Below are 7,125 nucleotides of genomic sequence, written 5' to 3' on the forward strand. Positions count from 1 at the left end.
GTAGTAGTAATTTTCAGCTGTAAAGTTTAATTTCGGAACAATGAAGTCACGTGGGCGGCTTGATTTCGGAGTCTTCTGGCTGCGGCACATTTTTATCCTTCTCCAGCCTAACGTTCGAATATGCGGATTTTCATCTTCTGTCATAACTATCAGCAGGTTTTCATGATGAGCGTAGTATCCGTTTGTTTGTAGAACAGAATGAACTATGTGTTGTAGATTTTCTGGCAGAAAACGTGATAGCTTAACTATACTAAACAGATGCATGGCGCCCATTTCGCAAGAAGGATTTCGCCGTATTGAAAACCAGACGGGAGCGTATACTTTAAGATTGTACTGGCGAAGTAGACACAAACTTGAACTAGGTTTATCAATACTGATGTAGTGGTGAAGCATCCTACAGGCCAATGTAAGCTATCGTGAACGTGATAATTGTCCTGCTTTTCTGTTTGCTAGATCGGTAGTACACATTCCTGTATGAACAGCCTTACAAATTTCAAAGAGATAATTCTGGTCGCTGCTTAAACCATCTGCTTTATTTCCATTTCAGACACCCATTCAACGCTAATCGGTGAACGTTCACAATCCTTTAATTTCTTTCCGATGGGGCCGGAAAAAGCCTTGATTCCAGTCGTCCCACCATCCAATTCGGTAACCAGATGTCGAAATGGTAACTCATTGGGATGAAGAGGGCAAATGAGATGCTGCAGTTCCTTTCCTAGGGATTTTTGTATCTGATTCATCACGCCGTTATCTTATCCTGTGTTCGTGGCTTCACCATCGCTGCTACTACCTCAAGACTTGACACGTTGTACTGGTTCTTCTCTAAAAGATCCAATATAGAGTCGGTAATATCCTTGCCAGTGCCTGACTTAGGTGTGGCATGACCCAAGTATTCTGAACCGGGCTCTGATAGAACTGTGATATGCTTTTCTGTAACCTCTCGTCTTCGTAGTTTGCCGTTAATTTTTTCTTGCACAAGAGTTGCATCAATTTTTCCGTCGAAGTAGATACTTGTAATCGCCCGGCCTAGGTGAGCCTTTTCTTTCTTGATCTTCTAACCCAGTTTATCTTTTCCTCTTCGTACCTTAGATCTGTCAACAACAAAGATTTTTGTCCTCTGGCGTTATTAGTCTCGCGTCGTGAAGCACGACACAAGCGATCAAAGCAACCTGTCTGTCTGAAGCACCAGTTCTAAATGCTGCCTGTGCTGGATTTTGAAGACAGATGTGCTTTAGGCTATGTTTCATTCTTGGTCGCGCCTCGAAGTCAGATCCCGACGTTCTTCCCGATTCAACAATTTCGCTGGATTCCCCTGACGACGCCAGTATCTTTGACCTGTGCGTATGCCTAATCCCACCAGTAGATGGACTTGCTTCAACACTCTCAGCGTCTTTCTTGCTTGGCTGCCCCTTTAATCTGTTCACTTTACTAGAAAACACCTTTGACAGAGATTTGCTTTTTCGGCCGTCCATGTTACCAATTTTCATTTTCCGTGATGTTCTCTGGTCCAAAAGAAACTTGAATTCTCGTTTTCGAATCTTCCATGTCCTCTCACTGTTGCAATCTTCGGCTGTTTTACATTTGTAAGACGCAATAACAAAAAGGGACTTTTCCGCACGTGCAACAAAACCTGCACGAAGTGTTGCTTCTTGTCCTTGTCGACTGAAATGTTATTCCTTGGTGCGACAATTATTATAAAGTGTTTTCAGCATGTCAAAAACTCTCTTTTCTGAAACCAGAGGAATGCTTGTTTTACACCAAATATGTACAGCTCTTTGTCCAACTAGTTTACAAATGTCAATCACTGGTAATTTAGTTACACTTTCGTCACCACTTAAACCACATCGAAACCAATGATAATGTAGCATAACGTCAGCTTACGTGGGAAACTGCACTTCACTCATTTCACTTGGAGCGCCAAATAAGAGTCGTTTCACACTTTACCGCGTTGGTCTGCTATGAGGCTTTTTCTTCATCTTGCTTTCCATTGGTTCCGAACTTGGAAACCAAAGTACACAAAATGTCTCTGAATCGTATCGCACTAAAAAGACTGTAACTTTAAGTACAAAGCACAAACTCTCCGTCTTAACAGAAACAGTAGCGAACTAAAACCGTTAAAATCTAACCTGCAATAAACTGTCCAGTTGGATTGGTTGGCCGAAATACGCTATATTTATACCACCGCCGAACTTCGAGTGAGAATATTCTAGAAACGTCGGCGTAGGTTCTGGAGCCAACGAGGCGAGAATGAGGTGCGCGAATCTTCTGGACGGACCCGGACCTTGCGACAACGCTCGAAGATGACGAACAAACAACGAATTTGTGTAGCCTGCCGCTAGATGGCATTTGCTGTCGGTGTACATAACAAATGAAGAGTTGCCAAAAACAAATCGTGTTATATCAAGAGCTATGCCTATAATCAACGTTAACGTGGGAATCCAAACTAAATGTGGACATTAATTCCAACAACTGAGCTAATATGGCTGTACTTTGAATCATAGACATTTTAAAATAATTTACTGGGATTGCTACAAGTTTCTTTTAATAAAATAATTGTATTATTGCCATCAGGTAACTCTAAAAACGACCAGAGGTAGCTTTTCTGTTATTGGTGTTGTGCGTGTTGCCTAACCAAACACTTAAAATTTAAATCCGTTGGAGCAGGGTAAAAGGTTTCCAAAAAATCAAAAATAAAAAATTCATGTTAAAAGGTCGGTGCCACTAATGGCACCTTTTTCGCACTAGCCGTCATCGAATTTCCAACAAAAGTGCAAAACGCTCCACCCTAGTGGGCATACCTGGTTCTTGCATCCAACCCTTCAATTGCAATATGTAGAAAGTGAAGACAAAAACAAATCACACAAAGAACAAAACAGATAAAGTGATCATAACATTCATAAATATAACGTACTGAACCCAAACACATCAATTACAGCAAATATAACTCATCAATGTACATGTTGATACGAGTAAGTTGTAATGATCTATATTCTTCCAATACTGGCCATTTCTTATTCTTGACAAATGTAGGGAAAACATGGCGAGAATTAATATACTTTGATCACCCGAATAATTGACCCAAATTAAACCTTTGACAGAGACCTTCTGTAATCACTTTTAAACAAAGAAGCATTTCTTTGTTACCTTTAATTATACGTATTCCATTTCCAATATCTAACACAAAACAACTGGTATATTATGTTACTGTTTCGTTCGGTCTGTTGTTCCGAGATAAAATAGATTAATTGGATAATTCAGTTTAACTTCGTGATACAGGTAAGAACAAATGAAGAAATTTTTTTATTAGAAATTTATCAAACTGGCCAAAGGAAATCTTTCGTATGACATAAAATATTTTTCGAGTCTACATATAGGATTTTTGAATTTAAATGTCCTCCTGTTTATAATAGTCCAGTATAGCTGGCATAATTTTAGGCCAAACTGCGACATAATTGTTCAATTTCTGAAACTTTGCATACGGAGTCTTTAAGGTAAGCGCAACATCATATTAAAAGTCCCCGCCTCTCCTACGTTTGCTTCATACAATATGGCGGACAATTAAACATGGCTGTCAGCATACTGATGAACAACATAATTTTGTGTTTCTCTTGCTTCAATTTCATCTCAGTTATAATGAAGTATTTGTATACTGTAATTTGTTAGTGCATTTTCTTTGATAGTGACTAATTTATGCTCATTCTTCTGTTTATGCATCAATTGGACTCCTCGAGTGTTATACATTTTGTACAATACGTTAATATTTCTCCTTTGTAGGTACCATTTGGACTCTTTGTATATCTATTTCGTGTTATTTTCTAATTAATTATTAATTTTGTTATATTCATTATCGGAAACAATAATTGACGATTGTGTGTAGATATAGTTTTTTCTTAAAGAAGTGATTTCCAAATATGCCTGCATATACAGGAACTTGCTAACTTCTTATTGGTAAACCTTTAAAAGATGCATCGTCTATTGAAGTAAGGAACTCCTATTAAAGGCAGTGAGCAGAGGGGTGATGACCGGCCCAATAGTTATCTAAGTATACCTCCGGGGTGTTACATATTGGGTGTCGCGAACAATACACTCGACAATCTATCATTTCTGACCTAAAATGCAGTGGAAGTGATAACACAGATACTACAACATCGGGGCCGTCCACTAGTTTTCAGTTCACTCAATTTGACTTTAAACGACAATGTATCTTTTGTGGTGATGTAGCAGATACAGAGGCGGAAAGAACGCTCTCATTGCAATATCGAGTAAACATCAGTACGGTAACTCTCTTACAGATAAAGGGAACTGTCAATAAGTGGGCTAGTCGTGGAGGCAAGTAGGGAACAGAAGTGCAGTCACAAGTTAATAGTGTCATCGATTTTATTACAGCCGACGGTTGACACTACCAACAATGTTACAAGACTTTCTGTAATCCTAGATCATTACCTCCACCATGTTTTTGAGTATCCTTGCAAAACATTGGAAGACCAGTAATGTCGGTAAAACAAATAACTTTTAGGAAACTGTGTCAGTTCACAAAAATTGAGGATGAGCGTCAATATTCTATGGATCAGTTAATAGAGAAAATGGTTGCATTTGGAGGTACTGATTTGACGTACAGTGAGAAGCAGCTGAAAATAAAGCTTTTGGACTACTTTGCAGATGGCGTAATCATTACAAATATTCTAAGAAAGAGAAGCATTCTGAACGATGTCTAATATTCTGAACGATGTTTGATATTGTGAACATAAAGCAGACCCGTCGAAAGAAAAAAGAAGGGGCACAACTTATTAGACAAGATATACAGAGATATACATATTCAGTGGATAAATACGCAACAACTGATGATATGGGGAAAGGAGGTGCTTCATCCAACCCAGCCTCTCTTCAGATATTTCTTCTGCAAGCAATTGTAATGAAGACGAAGAAAGACAAGGCATCATGCGAAAGAAAATGCATGTTGATAGGCAATTGCAAAATAAAAAGCAACAAAGCCTCGTTTATTTATATCCTCGTTGTTTCTTGCTACAGGAGTTTGTGTTCATCGTCAATATGCATCTCGCCAACTGGTAGACTTTCCTTATAGCATTGATTTCAGTAAAGATTATAATGAAGCTATGCGGTATGAGACAAATTCTCTATCACGTCCTGCAGAAGTTTGTTTAGATCCAAAGGCTTTTGTACAGTTCGTGTTTGACAACGCCAATTTTAATATCAGAACCGTAGATGGCCAAGGAACAGCCTTGGTGGTGCACAATGTATAATGCCACATATTGTTGTCTAGTTTCCTACTGATGTTAAGCGGGCAAGAACACCAACTACAGCAATTATTGGGAAATTTGGTACTATTCCGATTCGGTAATGCCTGTACAAAAGTATGCCTGAAGAGAGAAATTTATACTACAGGTGTACGGTGCTCGCACTGATGACAATTTAGACACTTGTAGTTATTTCATGTATAAGAAATATATAGCAAGCAAATGCCTGTCTTCACACTTCATCCTTACAACGCTTCCACCAACCACAGCTGCAAGTAACTTAAACTTCACTTCTTGCGCGTCTATAATGAGGTCCAGGCATGGTTAGGGAACAATTTAAATCCAAGTGAATGTTTATGGGAGACTGTGAATGGACAACTTCCAGTTCCGTGCTTTTAGCCGTTAGCTCCAGACTTTCTCATTACATTAGTTTCTTGCGCATACAAACACGCTTAATGCATATGTTGTTCATGTCGACGTGTCGGTCTTTTATGTGCAAGTTTATGTACTTCCTGTCTTGGTATCACCTGTGTAAATTCTCATAGGTACAAATGAATCTGAGACCGAAAATTCAGATGATGAACTCTGTGATGAAACAAATGTGTGTTCATGGAACGAGCCCGAAGGCAAACGATTTAAGTTAGCTGCTAAGTAAGTGGAACATTTTTAAGAACTCCATTTGTTGAATTGCTTTTATGTACAGTTTTGCGAGGTACTTTTTGTTTAAGATAATATTCCAAAATAATCCAAATATCTGAGCGGTCTAGGTGACCAGGGTTTTATTATAAGAGAAAGTGAACATGTTCTCTTTATATGTCAGGTCATAGGTTCGGTTTTGTATGTACAGACCGTATTGGTATACAACCTTTCCCTTCATACCTGTTCCGTCTATCCAAACTGAACTTGGTACACTCATTTCTTAACACTTATAATATTTTTCGAGATACATTTGAATTGTGTGTTTTTACCCGGGACCATTCCAAAGCAGCCAAAGTTGACGGGACCGATTTTTAGAGGGAATTTTCCAGACATTATTTCAATTTTCCCTGTTTCACATACGTAATGGGCCCCAATGCATAGCACATTTGGAAAGCTTATTTCATGCTGAAGAGAAAAAAATATAAATCATGACTTTCCAATGAACAATGTTGGTACTCTTCGCATCAAAAAATTGCGAAAGCTAACACCGTGCAGTTAGGCCACCCAATATAAACCTTCTTATCCCATAATCGTGTCAGGTAAAGAGACTCCCTCTCTCTCCTCCATTCTTCTCTCCCATACTAATATTAGCTAACAACTTGAGCACAATTCTTATTTCAAAATACACATGTATTAGTTTCCATAAAATGAAAAAACAAAACCTAGCCGAAACAAGATTCATAGGTTGATGTAGGGAGAAACTGAAACACACGCAGTGAAAAATTGAAACCAATAGGTGTCTCCCAGAGATTCAGAAATGATGTAGAGAGAGAGAAAGGGAGAGAGATTGAGAGAAGAGGAGAGAAAAAGGAAACGAAAAGGGAGAACAGATAAAAATGTGAAATTCAATCTTAGTAAGAGAAGAACCTAAACTTATAAAGTTTCGTTTGTAGAAATCCAACACTAATATTGAAAGAATGTTAGTTTTTACATATCTTTTTAGAACTATTCGAATATATAGAGGATGCTTTAAACATTCATTGAGTCACTTTAATGAATTATAGAATACTCAATTTCCTGTAGAACTGTAGATGTCCGAGACACATCTTGCGGTGGCTCAGTGGTAGAGCGTTCACATCCAGTGCTTGAGGTCCTGGGTTCGATCCCAGCTCGCGCCGTGTGGACTTTGTGGTGTATAAACACCGTGCTCGTGGGTTTTCTCGGGGTTCTT

Source organism: Thermobia domestica, chromosome 7 (genome assembly GCF_964235325.1).
Source record: "Thermobia domestica chromosome 7, izTheDome1.hap1.1, whole genome shotgun sequence".
NCBI lineage: Eukaryota > Metazoa > Arthropoda > Insecta > Zygentoma > Lepismatidae > Thermobia > Thermobia domestica.